We start from the raw sequence: 23,141 nt of genomic DNA on the forward strand, positions 1-23,141 counted from the left end.
AGTTTAAATTGCAATAGCAAACATAAAATATGTGAAAAAACACTGTAGTGGGGAGGGTTTAGATTAGATTGTATGAATTTATACTAGATCTGGTTAGTATAATTTTTGTTTTGTGGTTTTTTTACTTCCCCCATCAATTCTTAATGTCTCATAAGTGAGAGTAGAGAATGCAGATGGTGGAATCAGAAACTGAAGATGGGCAGGGTAAGAACAGCAAAAGGAAAGAAAAGAATATTTCACTGCAAGGTTGATAATAAAGGGATGGAAGTGAAACCAGAACTACAGAGCCCCAGAAGAACAGGGTGGACTTAAGAGACTGACTGATAGCCATGGTGAGAACAAAGAATGGTTTTAGAAAGAGTGAGACAATGCCAAAGGATGGAGGAAAATAATCACGTCTCCTAAGTGAATTTCATTGTTAATATCTGTCTACTTTTAAAAACAGACCTGAACTCTCTCAATATAGTTGCATGACATACATACACTATTAAAAGTGAAAAATAACCCTCTCACAAGATATGAAATCTCTTTGGAAAGATACTTGCACTTGAGAAAAGATTTCCCTGATTAGCTTTCAATTTGCTCTACTGTCAGAGAACATGCAGCAATCCCATTTTAAAAATTAACTGAGTGCTGCAATCTAATATTGTCATAAAGAATTAACTTTTCTTTGGTTATAATGGTTGGTTAAGAGGGCTGTAATGAAAATGAAACAAATGAAGAAGGGCATGTCAAAAAGAGCATGGAAGTCAGTGTTCCTTGTGTGTCAAATTTAATGCAGAGCAGGGGGAGGAGGGGATAGGTGTGTAGATTAACAGGGAAATAGACACCATTTGTTAGTAGAGACTATGTTAGTGTGTGTAGAATTGCTCCATCCAATGGCTATGGAAGCCATCTAGTTTTTTGTCTCTCTGGTTGGTCATAAAGTGTCAATGTTAGAAATGAAAAGGAAGAAAGTTTATAAATTATACAGAACCCCAGAGTTTATTACTGATCTGTTCTTTTCCTCCTGGGAGTCACTCTAGGAGCAGCTTTGAGCAAATTCCAAATTTTCAAATGGGTTCTCCATTTCTTTCTCTCATTCAGCTTTTGATATCGTGCATACATTATTTATCACAGCTCCCATTATTTCATTGGCTCACGTTGTCCTCTGGCTCTCTGGCTACAGAACGGTATTCATTTTGCATTTGCAATTACCCAACTTAAAAGGAGTCAGTTCATTCTGTCTCTGTTCATGCTTTCGTTTAGCAGAACGATGTCTTAAGGACAGAGGTATGAATTGAATCTTGGTGGGATCCTGAATCCCAATTACTTCTTTAATCTCACCATCTCATTGGAATATGTAACTACTGTTTATATAAGAAGCAGGGGTTACTCCTTTAAGGTTTCTCAGCACTCAATAAAATAGTCATTACAGTTTTAGTCAATTGTCTCTCATGCTGGGGAATTGAGAAAAGGATTCTTTCTTTAGGTACTTTAGTTTCATGTTTAAGGCATGAAGCAGCCATCTGAAAATTACAAAACAAATTGAAGCAGTATAAATGGCCAAACTAATAGTTCAGAGATCTGGGGTCTGTACTTTTTGATTGGGCCATGTCTTGTGGTCATATTGATAGGGTAACTGTCACATTTCTTCACTCTCTACTGTGTACAACAGTACACAGTACTGTTTTAGTACAGTTTTAGTTATTTTAGTTCCATTTGCCACATCTAGATATATTTGAAAGCAATTGTTTTAAAATGATCTTCGTTTAAAAGTTAGATACCTATGTTTTCATGACCGGGCTGAATATTGTTTTAAGTTTCACGCCTTACTTTCTACCTGACTTTGCTTATCATCTTTGGGCAATGACTTTTTATCATTGGTTCCTCTTGTTAGAACATATTCCTAGTGTAAATACTGGAGATGAAAAAAGATTTTAATATTAAAAATGGAAAGGCGACTGACTACAGATACTACTAGCAGATCTACTTTTAAGAGAATTTTATAACAAAATATCCAAAGTAGTGCTACTTTCCCAATGTGTCCAGTTTTGTACATATTTCAAGGAAATCAGTTTAAGGCAAGATCTTGATCTTAGACCTAATTCCTCCTGGTAATTTTTAGGAACAGCATTTTTATTATTGGTAGACAGGCAGCTCAGTAGATAGAGTGCTGGGGCTGGAGTCAGGAAAACCTGAGTTCAAATTCGGCCTTGGATACTTAGAAGCTGTGTAACCATGGGCAAGTTGCTTAACCCTATTTATCTCAGTTTCCTCCTCTGTAAAATGAACTGGAAAAGGAAATAGTAAACCACTCTAGTATCTTTGCCAAGAAAACCCCAAATGGGATTATGAAGAATTGAATGACTAAAATGACTGAACAAGGATTGTTATTATTATATATTTAACTTTCTGAGCATTGTAAGAATTTAATAAATGTGGTGACTCCTTCCATGAAAGTACTTCAGCTGTATGTTCCATGTGTTTCCCCTCCAGAGTCTCATCCTAATTCCTTTTCATATACCTGATGGTTTATTCTTTCACTGGATCTAGACTAGGGAGGGAAACCTGGGGCCTTATGACCACACATGGCCCTCTAGGTTCTGAAGTACAACCCTTTGACTGAATCCAAACTTCACAGAACAAATCCCCTTCATAAAAAGATATGTTCTGTAAAACTTGTACTCAGTCAAAAGGCCACATCCAAGGATCTAGAAGGCCACATGTGGTCTTGAGGCCACAGGTTCCGCACCCGTGATGATCTAGACAGTGAATCATGCCATCACAGAATCTTAGAATATCATGAAAGAGACTTTGAACTTCATGTGATGTAAACACCCTTATTTTACAGATAAGAAATTGAAGTTTGCACAGGTTAAGGGACATAATTAAGGACTCATAGCTCATAAAGAACCCAGTCAGAATTGGAGCCTTATTTTCTGGCTGTCAAGTCCAGATATTTTTCATTAAAGTCACCTAGAAGTAGGAAATTATTGGGAAGGAGAGGGAATAATTGTGTTCCCCTCAAAACAATATCACTAAGAAAGATGACAATATTCTCCTTTAAAGTAAAAAGAACATGCTATGAAGCAGAATAATTACCACTGCTCCATTTCTGACCTTGATACCAGGGAGAAAAATAAAACCAAACCAGACCTCTTTATGAACAAGGTAACATACTGCTGACCAGAAGCACTACTGTCCCCTAGACTATAGTCTATAGATTTTTCATATTAGGCTATAAAAAAAAATGTAAGGCAAATCAGGCCAAAACACTGTAATATGCTTCTTCAATTTCTTCCAACCCCCGAAGGAAAACAAATAACAACCTCTTATTTTACTTTAATTCCAGCTGTTTTGCCCATTAGGAATAATTCCATTCCTGAGGGATGGGAAGGTTCAGAGATTGGCAGTGGGACTGGGAGTCTCTGTGTAACTGCTGTGACGACCATTCATTAATGGGAGATTCTTGAACAGCATTGTGGCTTGACTCTCATGCTGTTAACAGGCATTAATATGCCAGCATAATCCTCAGTTCTGACAGAAATATGGCAGGGTAAAGCAGGATGTTTTTCCCCTCCTGAGTTTTGCTTTACATATGCTTCTTTACTTATACACTGCTAGGTCCCTGTCATGTTGTGCATGAGGAAAGAAGGGGGGAAGCTGGAGAGCATACGCTATTTGTTTGCGGGATGGTCCCCCTTGGGGTTTCTTCATGCATAATGTCTCTGCTGGTCCTAGCCTGGCATGGAACTGGACTTGAAGCAATAACTGAAAATTGCAAAGAGGCAGATGTTGGCTAAACTTAAGGAAAAATATTCTAATGAAAACAACCATCCAACAGCAGACTAGGAGGTGGTGAGCTTTCCTTACTTAGAGGCTTTAAGTAGAGACGAGATTTTTCAAACAGATTCTCTATTTTTTTCTCCCATTCAGTCAGTGTTTATATATATTTCCAGAAAATATTATACATATGATCTGTTAAGGATATTGTAGAAAAGTATAGTGTCCTGCAAAGCCTGAAGTCTTCTTTTCCTATCTGGTTAGAGACTGTTACCTATTTGCTCCCTTCTCCATCCCCCAAAAGCATAGATCCAAATTGTTCTTACTGGGGCTAGGGAATAAAGAATTTGTATTTTCCAAGGCAGAGTCAGCAGGTCCTGACTCTGTAGTCAGGAAAATTTGTGTTCAAATCCTTCCTCAGACACTTCCCAGCCATGAGGTTTTGGGCAAGCCACCTATCCTATCTGTGCCTCATTCTCCTCAACTGTAAAATGAGAGGATTGTACTCTGTGACTTCCCATATCTAAATCCATGATGTTAGGACACTGTGTTTGTACCTCTAGACTTAGTGTTTACATTGAATCATACCTTTCATTTTATTCTGACCAAACAAGCATGAAAAACACAACCATGGCCTGAATAAATATACGACTGCATTGCCTTTGAAAGGTATTTAAAATTTCATTCCTTAACATTAAAATTCCCCAGGGTATTACCTTCCTTAATGATCTTAAAAGGAAAATGTGACTCTTTCTCAGACTCCTTGAATTTCTAGTTCTGGGGTTTGTTTTTTCAAACAGAAAATGGCTTATCGAAATAGAAGATTTCTATCTCACTTATCAAATCAGCCACCCTGCTACGAGGGACATTTGTCCCCCCTCAGATACCTGGTACAAAGGGATTGTCTCTTTCATCTTGGGAAATTGTAACAGCTTCTTTCCAGCTGCAAGAATCATGAACCAGCTCTCTTTGAAATATACTCCGATATGAATATTCAAAGGACATGTTTCTGCTGAGTGGTATTTTGGTCATCATTTGCAGGTTCAAAGATACACACACACACACACACACGTATACACATATACACAGAATGATTTTTCCCTCTGAGTTACTTCTGAATACCCAATAAGAAGAGTCAATGTTCCTGCATTCAAGAGATACTTTGCTGCAGCAATTGTATAAAATTTGAACAAAGGAGATAACAGGAAAAGGTCATTTTAGGAGAATGGTGAATATTTCTAGTAAAAAGCTAGCTCATTATAGCTGATATCAAATCAATATCTTGAGTTCTAATGTGTGAGAGGGTTTTCTTTATTTATCTCTCTAATTCTGACCCCCTCTACCCCTCTCTTCTCATCCCAAAGCTGGGTAGACATCATCTAGTATAGAGGAGTCAACCACATGGCTCACAGGCTGCATGCTGCCCACCACACTCCAGAGTGCAGCCTGAATCAGGTTAAAATGGTATTGGGAAATATTTTTAAAAATAATGCTTAACTGTGAGCCCAGGGTGCGTGTTTGGGTGTGCATGTGCGTGTGTGTGTACACCATGCTCCTACTGATGCCACAGATTTGATCAAGTCTACGCAGTCAAAGGAGAACTTGAAGTTACCTGGTGAATCTAACCTTGGCAAGAGAGCTATGTAAATAATATGCACCCAAATTCCCTTAAATGTCTTGGCTTGAGTTAATTGTTTTTGACCAAAGGTTCTTTAACCTGGGGGTCTATGAACATATTTAAAACTATTTTGACAACTATATTTCAATATAAATGTTTTTCTTTGTAATCCTAAGTATCCTATTTCATGCATTAAAAGAAATCATTATTCTGGGAAGGGGTTCACAAGTTTCACTAGATTGCCAAAGGGGACCAGGAAACGTCTAGTTCAACTTTGTTAAACCTGATGAAAAGGTTTAGTGAACACAGAGTGAGTAAAAATGTTGTGACCAGAACATGGCGTCTCAACGTAGTCCACTGCCATTTTTTGCTACTGCATGTCATGCTAATGCATGCTACTACAGAGTGCAGGGATAGAATTAGATGGCATATTTTAAGAAATTATTATTAGCTAATCATAGATTCTTAAAATTGGAATGAACCACAGAGACATCATCTAGTATAGAGGAGTCAAACACATGGCCTACAGTTCTGCATGCTGCCCACAACACTCCAGAGTGCAGTCTGAATCAGGTTAAAATGTTATTGGGAAATATTTTAAAAAGTAATAAAAACACAATAAAGTTGATGACATTTTAAAACTAAGCCAACCTACGGCCTGTCAGGATCCTTATGTATGGATTAGTGGCTCCCATTTCTATTTGAGTTTCAATCAACCAATCAATAAACATTTATTAAATTCCAATTATGTGCCAGGCACTGTGTTAAGTGCTGGAGATACAAAGAGTGACAAAAGGCAGTCCCTGACCTCAAGGCGTTTACAGAATAATGAGGAAGATAACATGCAAACAAATATATACAAAGTGAGACATATACATATACATATACATACATACACACACATATATATATATATATAAAATTAACAGGAAATTATTAAAAGGAAGGCACTGGAATTAAGAAGGGTTGGGGAAGGCTTCCTGCAGAAAGTAGGATTTCAGTTGAGATTTAAAGGAAGCCAGGGAGGTCAGTAGTCAGAGGTGAGGATAGAGAGCATTCTCAGGCATAGGGGATAGCCAGAGAAAATGCTTGGAGTTGAAAGACAGAGTGTCTTGTTTGTTTGACGCTACTGCACTAGTATAACTAGTATAACTTAGACTTAAGAATTCCCTAAATAAAGTCCCTGACAAGTGGTCTTCAGGCCTTTTCTTGAATATTTATATAGATACAGAACTCACTACCTAATGAGACAGCTTATTCCACTGTTGGACAACGTTAGTTATTAGAAAGCTTCTAATTTAGAACCAAAATCTGCTTCTGCAACTATCACCTCTTACTTCTAGTTGTGGTCTCTGGAGCCAAGTAAAACAAATTTTCTTTTCTTTTCCTTTTTTTTTCTATATTACAGCCCTTCAAATACTTGAATATAGCTATCATACTGTAAGTCTTCCTTTGGGCAAGTCATTTCCCTTACCTAAGTTTCAGTTTCTTCATCTGTAAAATCAGGGAGGCTGTTGGACCAGATGGCCTATGCTTCTATCCTGAACACCCCCAGCCCTTTTTATTTATCTTTGTACAACATACCCTCTAGTCCCCTCAGCACACTGGTCACTTCTGGATGGATTCCAGCTTTTCAATACTGTTCCTAAAATGTTGCCTTAAGAAATGAATGCAACATTCTAGGTATTTTCTGACTTTAGGACACCTCCCCAGTTTTGGAACAAGGAAGCATAAGTTAATGCAAATATGCTGGGTTGAATTACACTTCCCTTTATAATTCATGGCAATTCCCAAAGCTTATTAATCATGTGTCCTTCATAGATTCACAACAGGCTACATACTTTGAGTGATTTTTCTAATCAATTATAATGAAGGACATCATCAGCAACAGTAGCATTTAAATAGTTGTTTAAAGTTTGCAAAGGAATTTAAATGTATCTCATTGGATCCTTACTATAACTCTGGGAGGTAGGTGCTATTATCATCCCTCTTTTTACAGGGATAAAAACGGAGTCCAACCAAGGACCAGGGAAAGTCTATATAGGCTTGTCAGCTCAAATTCAAATCCTATCCCATACTTAGTTAGGCTCATACTTAGTAAGTGTATGGGACAGGATTTGAATTTGAGCTGATATGCTTATATAAACATTCTCTGGTCCTCTTTCTGCCTAAAGGCACACATTTTGATTATAGGTATGGAAAAGTGTGGCCTAAGCCTCCCTGGAACCAAGGAAAGATAAAGATAGAACTTTGGTTTCATTAGCATTGACTTAACCAACCCAACAAACCAGGGAAGCAAATAATGCAGGGGGATGCAAGAGCCAGCTCATGTCAATTGTTAAATTTTCCAATACCTTGGATATCAGCAAACTACAGATCAGGGCTTGATCTATCATTTTGTTGTTCATCTAAGCTTAATAAAGTGAGGGAGAAAATGCGAACAATGCACACTAAACAGAAAAGTATGTCATGGGTTTTTGAAGCATGGTTGTTAAACATTTATCAGTACAACTCTGTTCCTTTCCCTTTAGAGCTCTAACTTCAAAGACAAAAAACCCCACAACAGACAACAAATCTCTGATGATTTGGTATTTGAAAAAAACATGATTGTTGGAGCACTCCCAATGTGACGATCAGCAGGTGGGATCATGATGATGGTGCCCAACATCTATCTACTGAGAAATGTCCGTGGGCTTATTTTTCTTAGAAGGTTGTCCAATTCCTTGCTTACACTAGCAAGTAGGTGGGTAGAGTACCAGATTTGTATTCAGGCAGGCCTAAGTTCAAATCTCCCCTCAAATACTTAGGTAAACATGGGCAAATCACTTGAATTCTCCACACCCAAGTTCTCTCATCTAAAAAATAAAGGGGTTGGACTCAATCACCTCCAGGCTCCTTTCGAGCTCTAGATATATGATCCTATGTTACTTTTCTTGGAAGGTAATGGAGTTCTCTACTTTCTATGATATCTAGGTATTGAAGTAAATAGAATACCAGCCTTGAATTCCGAAAGACCTGAATTCAAATCCTACCTCAGACACTTAACTACCTTTCAGTTTCCTCATCTGAAACAGTGTGCCATTATTAGTGACTCCTTCAAAGGTTTGTTCTGAGGATTAAACTTGAATCCAGATCTTCTGAATCAAAGTTTCCTGCTTATTCTGCTATACCAAGCTTCCTTCTTTTGAACTGCATGTTTATTGTTGTTGTCTGTCTGTCCTTCATTCTCAAAGAGGACTGATGACATCAGGAAGGTGATGTCTTGACTTACAAGTGAATTGGATTTAAGTGAGGCAGGGCTATGCAAAGTCACCAGCTTCACTCTCTCCTCCAGAGCCATCTGGGTCCAGTGGCAAGACACAGATTAGGACAACTGGAGATGGCTCTGGATGCACTAGGAGACTTTGACCTTTTTAAGCTGAGTTCTTTCCCAGGTCTCCGTTTAGCTGAAGCAAGACTATTCAGTGATTAAGATGATGTAAGAAATGAGGCTATGAGGCTATGACTGCAAAGGGTGGTTTACATGACTATGGAGATACGCATATCTTACACATTTTTTTCTCTGCAAATAGCAATTTGCTTGTTGATGTTAGAACTGATCGATATAATTTGGCAATCCGGCTTATTAGCATACTTTGTAGCTAACTCTATGTAAAATGTCTACAATAATCATCCCAGTTAACTGAAGGAGACTTGTTTAGAAGAGAGTAAGCTAATGTCTCAAAGAGATTTTCTGAACTTTTTTTTTAAAGGGTTGTCTTTATTCTCTAATTTTAAAAAAGTGACCATCAAACATAGGAAACCTTTTGTTTTTAATTGTGCTTTCAAGTAAAATATTTTTCCTTTTGAGTTTTAGTATCCTTGAATGAATTTCAGCTCCACCCTCCCCTTTGGCTGCAATCCCTTTCAGGTGTCTTGTGGACTGATGTACAAAATGCCAAAGAAATGAAGCATTTCTTAAAAGTAAAATCTTTTGGATACATAAACCCAAATCTATTTGATTGGATAACAAAAACTTTACAGCTGTAAACAGATATCTGTCCATGGGAAGATATTTGTTTTAAAAATGCCATAAAATGTAAATTATAGTAACAATAATCATTATAGTGTGTTAATTAACTTGGAAAAGATCATAGTTCCTTAAATATAGATAAAACACACTTTTGTTCATTTTGTATTGAAGTGGAGGACTACCCCTGTGTAATGGTACATGTGCTATGAGGCAAAGATACAATTTAGTTTGTTTATTTTCCTTTGTTATCAGAAAGAATTCTTGGGGGAGAGACTATGGTATATCAATAAAACTTAGAAAAATATTTACCTGAAAAAAATATTAAAGTTATTGGGTTTGAGGTCATCAATAAAACATGATTCATAGTCAAAGTGTTCTTGTGAGTCATTGTCCCATTTCCCTAGTGTCCAGATTTCTGTCTAAAATAAGATATTTATATTGAATTTTTATTGCAAATGTTAATATTGAGTTATTTAAAGGAGGGAAGGATGACATATACTCTCCTTGTGGAAAAAAGATCATTCCTTTCATTTCAGTGGGCCTAATTATAACACCACTTTCTATCACAGTCACTATTTATCTTCCAATTATCCTGGGATTTGGTAGTATTTAACGATGAAGTAAGAAGTACTCTAGTGTCTAATTAAGATTTTCGTGAAGGATTAATAAGTCATGTCTCATCAACCCCAGTGACCCAGAGGTGTTAATCTTCACCTTGGCACGCTAATCTTGAAGCAAAATTCTATGGATCAAGCCCCAGAGAGTGCTGAGTTAATTGTTTGATTCAAGTGATTCACTCTTCAGACTCCTGTCCAGTAGGATTGATTCCTGAGCATTTTTATACAGAATCATTTAGACACAATTCTACACAGACACAAGAAGGAGTTGTATTGAGATATTTATAAGCCACTATTCTCACCTTCTGCAGAGAAGGAAGCAAAGCCATGTTTTCACAATGTCCCCAAAATCACCGCTGTTGCTTTCTACCCTGGTGTATATCCTCCTAAGATCAGAACTGAGAGAGGTGAAAAGCAGCTACACGGTAATGTTTTACAAACATTAGTTTCCTAGTGATGCACTTGCATCATCACTTGGATGGTTTGGTGGCATGTGCTTCTATGAGGCTATACTATATTGGTACAGGAAGAAAGACATTCATTGCAGTTTCTAAAAGCTCTCCCCCATTCATTCAGTGAGTCTAGTTCTGTGAACTACAATCTTTTTTTTCTTTCTTCTCCTTTTCTCCTCTCTCTCCTTTTCTTCGTTCCCATTTTTCCTTCCTTCCTTCCTGACTTCTATGGTGAAAGAATTTTTCATGTTTGACTTTATGACCATTTCCTTAACACAGCAAGTCAGTTCCCCAGCGAGAGCTTGCAGAATTTAGCTAAAACACCAAACTTAAGCTCAGATGATTAACTGTTTCTGGCTCAGCTTTATTACTTCTATTTACTTAAGATGAGCATGTAAAGTAACAAGGTATATAGCCCTGATGTTAATGGTTAGTCTGCAAATTCCAGCTTTATCCCTAGTGTTTACTGTCCAGTTTATAATTTTACCTGATGTAGATATTCCCCTTTAGCTATCTGTTCTTTGATGTGTAAATCTTTATCTTCCCCTTATATCCTCTGTAAAATTACATTGCATTCATCCTGCCTTTTAACTAAAACCTACATAAGGTTGCTTAAAATGACTTGTTCTTGGTTGATCAGATTTTGTGCACCACAGGGTCTGTGTTCTGAACATATAATAGACCAATTATTAGAATGTCTCTGCGTGTTGATAAGAATGATTGGCAGCAGTGATTATCAATGAATTCTTGGTGAATTTCTGTCACTTCCTCTTATTTTCCCTTTCATCCTCTTCCTCCCATTCCCCTCAATTTCAAAATAGTGATGTTCCCATATATCGGAAAAAAATCCTCCTAAGAAGGAGAAATGAAAAAGTTTCTCCAACTTCTATAGGATTTCCTGTCTCTCCAAGCCTCAGTTTCCTTATGGGTGAAATGAGGGTATTGGTCTAAATGATCTCTAAAGTCCCCTCTAGCTTTCAAAGTCTCTGCTAATGCTCTAATCTTGCAATTAAAATTTAGCTCTATGTATGGTCAGAACTCAAGAGTAGGGAGGTTGGGGCCTTGTCATCAACAACACAAACAAATATTTATTGAGCTTCTATTATATGTCCAGGTTTATCTTTAGGATAGCAGAAAGAATGGGATGCTATGGATCACAGGTAGATAAAAAGACCCTTCAACAATGTTTGTCACTGTTTAGTCAACTAGTCATGTCCTTCTCTTCCTGACCATATTTGGAGCTTTCTTGGCAAAGATACTGGAGTGGTTTTCCATTTCCTTCTTTAGCTCTTTTTACAAATGAGGAAACTGAGGCAAATAGGGTTAAGTGACTTGCCCAGAGTCACACAGTTAGGATCTGAGAGTGCACTGGAACTCTGGTCCTTCTGACTCCAGGGCTACCATTCTATCCACTGTGCCACCTAGCTGCCCATTAAGTGACATGCCTAGGGTCACAAAGTTAGTATGTATTTGAGGTCAGATTTGAACTCAGGTCTTCCTGACTCCAGGACCAGAGCTCTATCCACTGTGCCACCCTAGCTGCCATCTCCACAACATTTAGAATATTTTTTGTAGATGCTCCTGTCCAGTTGGACTTAGAGTGTTTGAAGTCCTGGATTTTCTACCTTAGTGTCTTTATTTTGCACTAGGCTGTTCATGGGTGTCTGTGCTGGCATACAATAATGGCTTATGCTACTTCAGAGTCTAGACACAGATTATATCAGGATAGAGTGACCCATAATAAAGTGTTTTCAGATTCAGCCTGGAGCAATACATTTGAGTTCCCTTGCTGAGTTTACTCCTCTATTCCTAGAACAAGTACCCTCCCAAAGTAGAAATAGATTGCGGAAAAAGCAGCCCTATTACTAGATGACTTCACCGACTGCTTGTGATGTTCAGTGGTTTCAGTCATGTCTGACTCTCTGGGACCCCATTTGGGGGTTTTCTTGGCAAAGATACTGGAGTGGTTCATCATTTCCTTCTCCAGCTCATTTCACAGAAGAGGAAACTGAAGCAAACAGGGTTAAGTGGCTTGCCCAGGGTCACACAGCTACTAAGAGTCAGAAGCCAGATTTGAACTCAGGAAGAGGAGTCTTCCTGCTTCCAGGCCCTGCACTTTATTCACTAAACTACTCAAACTGCTCTTACTATAGTCAGATAGTCACTTACACTTTTGTTTGCTTAATTAAGTTTCTCTTTCCCAGGAATTAGCAAATTTTGACTCTTGCAGTCTTTGCCCAAAGATAAGATAGTAAGCAGATAGGGGTCACCATTGATAGAGTCCTGGACTTGAAGTTGGGAAGACCTGAATTCAACTCCTCTCTAAGATACTTAGATGTTGTATGACCCTGTTGACCATTACTTAACCTCTCTCTGCCTTAAACTCCCTGCCCGTAAAATAAGGAACTTTTATGATTCTTTTTTCTAACTCTAAATCTATGTTCCTATGGTGATCTAGTCTCCTTATTTCTCTCCAACCCTGCCTGTCCCTGTCATAAATCTGTTCGAGGACATAAGTTATGATACTACTGCCAGAATTTTTCCATCCAGCTAACCACAGAGTGTAAAAAATTACTCAGCTACAGAGGAGGGTAGGCTAGCTTGGTGTTGTGTCAATGTCCTACTTGCTGTCACACATGTCTGATTTGTGGGGTCCACAGCAAAGAGAACTCAGAGTTCAGGAAACTGAGGTTCAGGCCCACCTAGATGAAAGTCCCTCGGGGACTGGTGGGAATGAATCTAAGTCCTTCAGTAAATATTCTTAACTTCTTAAGTCTTTCATGTGAAACTTGCAGCATTTTGTCATTTGAGTCTTAGCACTGATCTATTGGTCCATCAAAGTAATAAATACATAGTTAAAAAGTATGAAACATTATTTCTGCACACAAAGATGCTGCAAATTTAACTGGAGAAACAAGGCACATGCATGAATAATGACAAAAGCATAGTAATATGGATAATGGTGACGATGATACCATTTTGGTGGTGGCTCTCCTTTATTCTTGAAGAAGAAGGACTAAAATAGCATCACTATGTTGGGCTCAAGGCACAGGGTGTCTGACTGTGACCAATACAAGCTCAGAAGGCTCTACCAAAGGTCACGCACAAAAGAGTTCATATAATAGCATTTATATAACGCTTTAAGGTTTACCAAGTGCTTCATAGATCTCATTTGAACCTTACAAACTCCCAGTGAGTTAGGTATTTTTATTCTACTTTACAAATGAAGAAACAGATTGAAGCTGTGACTTTTCCAGGGTCACAGAGCTGGTGAGTGTCTAAGGCTGCATTTGAAATCAATTCTTCATGACTCTAAGTCTAGCACTTTATCCATCACTGCACCCAGATGCCTCTAATGAACTAATTGGAGGGTGTTAATTTTTTAATAGTCTCAGATTCAATGTGAATGCTTATTTTAAATTAAATTCCTATTTTTACATTTTATTTAATATTATATATATATGTATATATATATATATATATATATATATATATATATATATATATATATATATATATATATATATATATGTATGTATACACACATTTAATTTTATGCAGAGGCAGTGTGAGAAGAGCTGTCCTTAGAGGACCCAAGAAGACTTGGGTCCAAGTGTAACCTTGGCCATACCCTGGCTTTGCAATGGCTGGCTAGTCACTTAAACTCTCTATAATCTATGCAGTTCTCTTCAAATTGCAGAGGAGGACTTGCATTAGTTGAGGGAGTATCTCACCTGGGAGTTTGCAATAACTATGAAATCACAAATCTGCTCTTTATCTCCTGTTCCATCACTAATCTATTTGCACTAATCTCTAAATCACTGTTTCCAATCACAGAGATCTGCTAATGAAATGACATATTCCTATGAACAAAGGGGAAAATGGCTGTATTATATGACTTGGCAAATTGCAAACAGAGCCCAAGTGGTCCAGGTAGTAGTTTTGAAATCCTGGCTATAAACGATAACCACTAGAGATGCTCAGGAAAAATCTGAAGTTCACAAAGACCTCATGGCAAGGGTTGGGATTTAAGCCGTCTCTGGTTTACTATGCAGGAAATAGTTCCTACCGCAAAACGAATAAAAGAAACTCTCTGGACCCTTGGCAGAGGTGCCTCGGTTATCTAGGTTTTTTCTGGTGCAGCAGCTGGCACCTCGAATTTAGTTCCTTGCCATTTTTTCCCCTTGCCCTTCTAGCTCCTTAAACTCTCCTCTCTTGTTCTTTTTTTCTCGAGGTGGGTTGGTAGGGCAGGTCAGGAAGGGCAGGAGTTTTGTCTGTTTTTAATATTGTTTTAGCCTTTGGACCACTTACCTTGTTTTGGCTTTTAGGAACATGGAAGAAGGAAAGTGCCCTGGTTCTGGAACCTGAGTTCAAATTCTACCACATACTCTAGTCGGCTCAGCTGCTTCCACACCCACAGCTGGAATACGAACATGGACTACCAGGCTTTGTGTCTCTCATTCCACTCTATTCCTTTTCCTATCTTTGATTTATTTTTAATTTATTTTAATGAATAAAAACCTATTTTTCTCTCCCTCCCACTTCCCCTCACCTTTCATTGAAAAGAAGAAAAAAGCCTATGGAACAAAATATACATAGTAAAACAAAACAAGTTTCTTTGTTGGTCATATCCAGGTATAAGCACACAATTAAATGTATGTACGCAGATGCAGACACACACACACATACACGCACATTTCATTCTGTACTAAGTCCATCTTCTCTCCTAACTTATACAGAGTAACATTTAACTTATTCAGCAGTTTAACTTCCAGTGTAAATTCCTCTTTAAAATAACATAAGAGTATGGACTCCTTTATTAGGCTGGTGTTGATTCAAGAGATCAGAACTAGCCTACTAATTATGCCAAGATTTTATTTTTATCTTTGAAGAATTCTAGGCTAATTCATCCCTTCAGTCTCTTCATCTGCAAAAAAGGGCAAAAAATAAATAAGCACATTTCTTGCTTATTTTAATGAAAGGATATAGGAATGAAAGAGCTATTTTCTCTAAAGTAATTTTTAAAGGGATGCCAGGTAAATATACAATTAAATATTGCTCTGTGACAATATAACGAAACTACACACAAATGGCTAGATTTTGTCAAAAAGAAAAAAAAGATACACTTTAAGACATAAGTTTTATCATTTTAGAAAATGCTAAGTATTTCAATGCTTGCTTTTTTAAGCCACTTTCAATGTGCATTCAGAAAGCATGCTTTGCCTTCATTGTACCCCTTTTTCCTTGATCATGTATCCGTTCATATATAAATTTCCTTTAGTTTGGGAAAAGAATTAGGAATATATTTCTATAGGTGCCACATTATTAGTAAAAGCATAGCTTATGGTGGTTGAGCTATTTTCTTCATTTAATGAGGATTTGCTAATCCCCAGGGGAACGTGCTCCATTGTTCACCTCTCTACGGTTTCTGAAAAACTAGGGCAGATAAGAAGAGAATCCTTGAGACATTCCATCTGCCATCTCTGCACTGTACTTCATGCCTGCAATGATTTCCTCTTCACTTCTCCCCCCTTAGAATCCTTACCTTTCTTCAAGTCTCAGGTGAGCACTACTACAGTACACCTATCCTGAAACCTATATTCGCTGCTCTAACTTTGCCCCGAATTATGTTATACATATTTTGTGTTTGCTTGTCTGTGAATGTATTGTTTTACTCCAACAGAATGAAAATTCCTTGAGGGAAAGGACCTTTTATTTGTGTGTGTGTGTGTGTGGGGGGGGGGGGCATCCTTGTCACAGACTAGCACATTATTGGTACATGAGGCATTAAACAGATGCTTATTCAATAAATAGGTAGCTAGGTGGTGCAGTGAGTAGTCAGGAAGCCGTGAGTTCAAATCCAGCTTCAGACAATTACTAGTTGTGTGATCCTGGGCAAGCCACTTAACCCTGTCTGTCTCAGTTTCCTCATTTGTAATATGAACTGGAGAAGGAAATGGCAAACCACTCCAGTATCTTTGCCAAGAAAACCCCAAATGGGGTCACAAAAAGTAGGAGACAATTGAAAAACAACTAAATAACAACAAATATTTGAATGAATAAATGATGAAATGGGAACAATTGGAATTTGAATTCAGAGAAATGAGGATTACTATGCAAAGGGAGAAAGTAGAATGGGAATGGAGAAGTTCCACAAAGGAAAAAGCCTATGGGGATATTTAAAGGAAGGGAACATAAACAAAAAAAGATTAAAGTGGTTTATGAAAATTAGATCAATTAGCCAATCAACAAGCATTTATTAAATGCCTTACTGTTCATGGCACCATGCTAGGCAGCAGGAAAAAATACAAAGAATGAAATAATCCTACACAGTGGGGGAAAATACAGAGAATGAAATAATCCCCAGTTGCAAAAAACTTAAATTCTAATTGTAATATCTAAGATATCAAAGCTGTTTCTAAATATAATAACACCAACTTCACAGTGCTATTTGAAGGGTTATTGTGAAGATAGAACAAGAAAATATGGGTAAAATATTTTGCAAAGCTTAAGTGATACATATATAGTAATAGCTACTACTATTTCTACTACCTTGTCATAAGGATTATCTGAAATTTTTAGTAGTCTACTTATTGGCCACTAGGGGGTGCCCCCATCTTCCACAAAATCGGTGGCCTGAATGAGACTTGTTCCTCAGCTGAAAGAACCATGAATCAAATGTTCTATAATTCAAAGAATATGCTTCCCTTATATCAACATTAGAATGCTTAGATAACTTCCTGAAAACTACAGTTTAGTGCTCTAAAATCTGCTTGAACCAAAACGTATTTAAACTTGATCTTTTAAAAGCAGGGCAATTTATGGTAAATAATTTTAGGATGCAAATGTAAATATCTGCCTGATGAAGAATAAGGCAGAATATGCTTCACTGAACCCAATTTCTTTTGTTTACCAAAAAGGCAAGAATTCCAGTCAGTTTTATGACTATTTTTCACACTTAATAATATATTTTAGAAACTGAGAACATGAATATTTCCTAGCGTTACATTTCTTTGCTTAGAAATTATGCTCTGATGTCAAAGTGATTAATATTGTTCCAATAAGCTCAAAGAACAATCCCAAAGCCTGCATACACCTCATCTTTCCCTCTCTCCATACCCCAAAATTCAGCCCTGCATACTTGTTTTTTCCCTAAAGTCAACAAAAGTCCTGAGATATATTTCACTTACTGTTCTAAGACATGACAAATTTGAAACTGGTTCAGAAATTGTTGCTCCATCACATGAAATCATGTTTATGCCTACATATTACTAGGCTAGAATCCTTGGTACAGTATATCAGAATCTATATACTCTCTCTCCCTCAATTCTCCCCTCCCCACTTGTAAAAATATATCCAGATTGTAATGGTATATTACATATATATTTACTGTTTTATTTTCTTGTCAAATTTTGTGATGTGAGTGTTCAGGATTATAACTTAGAACTTTCCTAAGAGGCTAAATTAATGTATCAGAAAAACCATACTTTTTTGAACCTTATTGATCTGGACTTTAAAGGGAAAATTTTTCTTCCTTGTATTTTTTTTCTTTCAGAAAATCCATACATATTCATTGCAGCCTTTTAAGTCATTTGTCCACTAATGTCAAAGAATAAATGTATAGAGTCAGGATCATAGATTTCCAGCTAGAAGTGACCGTAGAAGATATCTAATTCGCTTCTCCTCATTTTACAGATGAGGAAAACTGAGACCTACAGGTAGGAACTGATTTGTTTACAGTCACATAGGAAGTAAATGATGGAGATATGAACTGGAGTCAGTCCTCCTGACTCTAAATGTCACCCTCTTTACACTTACTACCCTACCTCTCAGTGATAACAAAAAAATGTAGCTTGACATTTTTTGTTTTTAATTTGCCATTTACAGAAATGATTGACTAGGAAAAATTATGTAGGGCAATAAATTTGAAAAAAAACTGAGGTAGGCACAGATTTTTTTCTCGACATACCTTCTTTTCTCCATCTGCTTCTTCCCCCCTCTGAATTTCTTAAGTTCTTATTTTTAGGACTGTTATGTGTATGGTACCCATTCTATCCTCATATGTACATATGCTCATGTTTACATGTGTCTAGCATGTAGATAATTATTTTATTTGCTTCCACTTACTTGAAAAGGTAATGGCAATGGCTCTTTAAAGGAATTTCTCAGGATCAAACATAAACATAAATCATTCTTCTCAAAAGCTCTGTAACCATATTGAAATTCCTATTAAGAATAGGAGAGGTTTGACAAAGTGATTTTTCAACCTTTGCTTGATCTGGACACATCAGGCTGTGATAGCTTGCTAAAAGCTGCTGCTTCCTAAATCAGTCTTTATTTTCACCTTAATCATTCATGTTGGAATGAAATTGGTTAGCTTGTTAAATTTAAACTATTAGTGATGTAAGCACTTATGATTGCAAGCTAAAAAAGAGCATTAATCTTTTGACAAATGCAACTAACTCTAAACATTCTAAAAGTATTTCAGTGGGTCACAAAGGTAGGAGTGCCTATTAGACCATAAGCTCCACAAAGGCAGGAAAGATGTCTTATATAAACCTTGTATCCCCAGATTATGGCATAGTTCTCTATACTCATTAAGTTACTTAATGAATCTAGAACTGAACTGAGCACAAGAATTGCTTGATTAGATATAGGAACTGGAGGTATATCCTTTGGCAGAAGGAAACAAAGGAAATATTCATTATCTTTATCTGGAAAAATCATTTCTGATTTGTTTTGGGCTAATTTTCAGAGAAACAACAGGTTAGGGCTGTTTTAGTAAGTATTTAAATATATTTGCCTGGGGCAGCTAAGTGGTACAGTGGATAGAGCACCAGTGCAAGAGTCAAGAGGACCTGAGTTCAAATCTTACCTCAGACACTTGACATTCACTAGCTGTGTGACCTTGGGCAAGTCACTTAACCCCAACTGCCTCATCCTGGGTCATCTCTAGTCATCCTGATGAATATCTGGTCACTGGATTCAGATTGCTCTGGAGGAGAAGTGAGGCTGGTGACCTGCACAGCCCTCCTTCACTCAAAACAAACTCAAGTGCATATCATGTCATTATTTCTGTGATGGCATGGTTTTCTTTGGCAACGAAGGATGAACACACACACACGCATACACACACAAATTTGCCTAGTGCCCAAATGAAATTGATTCAATAGCTAGAGGTACCCTTTTCCATTTCCATATGTCTTTCAAATGGAACTAGTTGTTCATTTATTTACATCATTCAGTTAACCAGGACTTAATGAATGTACCTATTTGCATAGAGGGAGTAGCTAACTGGTGAAGTGGACAGAACACTGAGCTTGGACTAAGGAAGACTCATCTTCATGATTTCCCATCTGGCCTCGGACATGTACAAGTCATGTGACCCTGGGCCACTTAACTCTGTCTGCCTCAGGGTTGCCTGTAAAATGAGCTGGAGAAGGAAATGGCAAACTGCTCCAGTATCTTTGCCAAGAAAACCCCAAAATGGGGTCAAGGACAACTATGTGCATAGATAGCAAGATCCTAGGAATGTGAAGAATTTTAACAAGTATGGACCCTGTCTTCCAGGAGCATATAATCTAGTAAGCTGGAAAAATGGAGAAAAGCATGTAAAGAGATAAATAAATAGTGATACAAATCAGTAGATGGCAAGATTACAGAAGAATTTCTATTTCTAGTAGTATGAGTGGCTATTCTTATCTACTTTGGGCTACTCTGGAGGCCCCACCATCACAGTGCAAAAGATAAGGTTTCAGCATTCAAGAACTTTACTACTTGGTAAGGGGCAAAACATGAAGTTGAATAAATACCAACTAGCTTGTCTAGAGAGCCCACTGAGAAATTAGTTTTCATCACACCAAGGGTGCTGTACTGGTGTCTCATATCTCTAGATCACTGTAGATAATGACCTTATGGTCACTGTTGAATATATTTGCTACTACTATAATCTTTCTTCTTGGACAAACATAATTTGGCAGCTTTAACAGTTTTTGATATATATTCCTTCATTTTACTTCAGGTGATTCAACATAAATTAGTTTGGCATATTAATTTCTTTTCTCTTGAAATCTAATTCTGCTTTTTTAAAAAAAAACTTGAGAACAGAGTCCAATCACATAATCGAGTTTCTCAAAGGTCATTAAATAATTAACAAAAAGTTAATCAATTTGGAACGGGCAGTTTTAATCAGCTGTCTGTGCCTAGAGGCCACTGAATAAAACTAAGTAGATTAATTTAGCCCTTTAAGCTCTCATGGAGGGAATGATCTCTTCCATCATCACTTTATTAGGATTTGCTTTAATCTCAATAGTTTACTTCTGATCATTTATATACTTTGACAGGTGATGACCTCTTCTCATCTTCCATGCTAATTCTCTGTTCTAATTGGGAAAGGATAACATTAAAGGCCATGCCACATCCCAGCTGAATCCCCACGTCTAACTTTACCTGTCCACACAAAGCCCCCATGGGTTTCAACCACAGCCATATATTCATGACTATTGGCAGTCCCTTATATTGTCCCTGAGCAGTTGTCAAAGACCTCAGTATGATGGTACAGTTACAGTTCAGAGAGTTTCTCTGAGAGAGAAACCAGGTCAGTTTTCACTTGGGGGGCTAGGAAAAAAATAAAGGTTCTCTTCTCTTATTGCTCGTATGAGTTAATACCTGAAAGATTTGTGATTTCATCATGGTAGGGAATTCCCAGTATGGTAACTCTCTCTACTAATGCAGATTGCAACTTTTTCACTCTACATCCTAGAGGGTAAAATGGTTTATGCAGTAGTATAAAGCTAATATTAAGGAAAGATCTGAACTCAGGTCAATCTGGCTGCAAACCAGGACAGTATCCACTATGTCACAGTTAACTCAGAACTGAAATTAACTTCTCCTTATTGCTTGTTATGTTACTGTAATTCCAAAGATACTTTTATTTTGCTTAAGATTATTTATTAGGATATATATTTTTATATATGTATATTACAAACTATATACTGTATGCTGAAACTTACAGATAGAACTACAGTATACTTTCAAACCTTTCCTCCCCCCATAACACACATTTTTCCATATTTTATTCTCTCTGTGGTCTCGGGATAATTTTCTCTAAGAAGTGATTGCTGACAACCTACTGGCATCTACCATACCTCCAGTAAAAGAAGAGAATGTGATGTCTGGACATGTGTAGTCTTGTGGAAAGGAGTCTTATTTCATTCATAGACAAGTGTAGCAAGTAAGGCTAGCAGTATTTCCCCAGAGATGGTCTGATTTAAAAAAAAAATCAATATTGACTCTTGACACGTTTTCATTTACATCAGTGCATGGCTTTCAGTTGGGAGGGGGGGCGGCACAAATCAATAGCCAGTTTTTAACATCGCTCAACTAGTTTTTCCTACCCGGCTTCAGACGGACCATTGGCCTTTAATACACTTTGTTAAGGAGGAAGTTTCACTGTTTTCCCAGTGACTAATCAGAATGCTCTGAACTGTAGTTAATCACATGACACTTTTCTCATTACCATTTACAGCCAATTGACTTTGTACTTAGTGGATGAATTTGAAGCAGGAGGGAAGAAGATGTTCTAAGAGGGAAGGGGTTAGAAGTCCCTGGGAAGAAGAAATATCTAGTTATAAAACATATCTGGCTTAATGTCTCTAAAATAGGCACCATGCCACATATATTCATTGTTGTTCGGTAGTTTCAGTCATGTCTGACTCTTCATGACCCCATTTGGGGTTTTCTTGGCAAAGACATTGGAGTGGTTTGCCATTTTCTTCTCCAACTCATTTTATAGATGAGGAAACAGAGGCAAACAGGGCTAAGTGACTTGCTCAGGGTCACACAGCTAGTAAATGTTTGCACTCACAAAGATGAGTTCTCCTGACTTCAGGTCTGGCACTCTAGCTGGCTGTCCGATACTCACTGGAAACTGGTTGGTCATTGTTGTGATATGTTATAGGTAAATGTGTGGCACTCACAAATATAATAATACGTTGATTTTGCATTTTATAATTTATTAAGTACTCTTCTTGGAGCCACCCCGAGAAACAAGTAGGGCACTCATGATAGTATTCATTTTCTAGATGTAGAAACTGACACTCCAGTTTATCTTGTTCTACAGGAAGTGGAGGCATGCTACAGGAAGTAAGGAAACATCCTAGAGGAAATGGGATGGCTCTGAAGGTTTTATAGTAGGGAATTGACATAGACCTGTATTGCAAGAATATGAATTTGACAACCACATGGACATATTATATTATATTATATCTTTAAAAAATGACCTGGAGCTCCATCTAGTAAGTGTTGGAGGCAGGACTGAAATACAGGTCTCTTGACTTATTCCAGCCTTTAATTCATTAAAATGTCAGAGCTTCTCTAAATCTTATCACTCTGAAAGATGTTTTTTGTTGACTACATCAGTAAATCTGTCTTTTGTTAACAAATAGTGATATCTAAGGGCACAGGAACACAGCAGTATTTAGCTCTGAAAAGGTTAACAAGTATGTGTGTGCTTGTATATATATATATTTCTACATAAACTTATATTATCTATCTATTGGCAGCTAGGTGGCATGGTGGCTACAGTGGTGAACCAGGAAGACTTATCTTTGTAAGTTCAAATCTGGCCTTGGACACTTACTTGCTGTATGACCCTGGGTAAGTGATTTAACTCTGTT

At 37.4% G+C, this 23,141-nt stretch overlaps 1 protein-coding gene across 2 annotated transcripts in view; it reads right to left on the reverse strand.

Moving 5' to 3' along the window:
- HS3ST5 (heparan sulfate-glucosamine 3-sulfotransferase 5) overlaps nt 1-23,141 on the reverse strand; it is a 319,751-nt gene that overhangs the window by 15,588 nt on the left and 281,022 nt on the right. Inside the window, exon 1 of one of the 2 annotated variants that reach the window (XM_072643080.1) lies at nt 10,315-10,412. The exons of the other annotated variant lie outside the window; for it this stretch is intronic. The gene's annotated coding sequence lies outside the window, so the exon portion shown is untranslated. Of the gene's footprint in view, nt 1-10,314; nt 10,413-23,141 lie in introns of those variants that run through there. 2 annotated transcript variants of the gene reach the window in all.

Source organism: Notamacropus eugenii, chromosome 2, assembly GCF_028372415.1.
Source record: "Notamacropus eugenii isolate mMacEug1 chromosome 2, mMacEug1.pri_v2, whole genome shotgun sequence".
NCBI lineage: Eukaryota > Metazoa > Chordata > Mammalia > Diprotodontia > Macropodidae > Notamacropus > Notamacropus eugenii.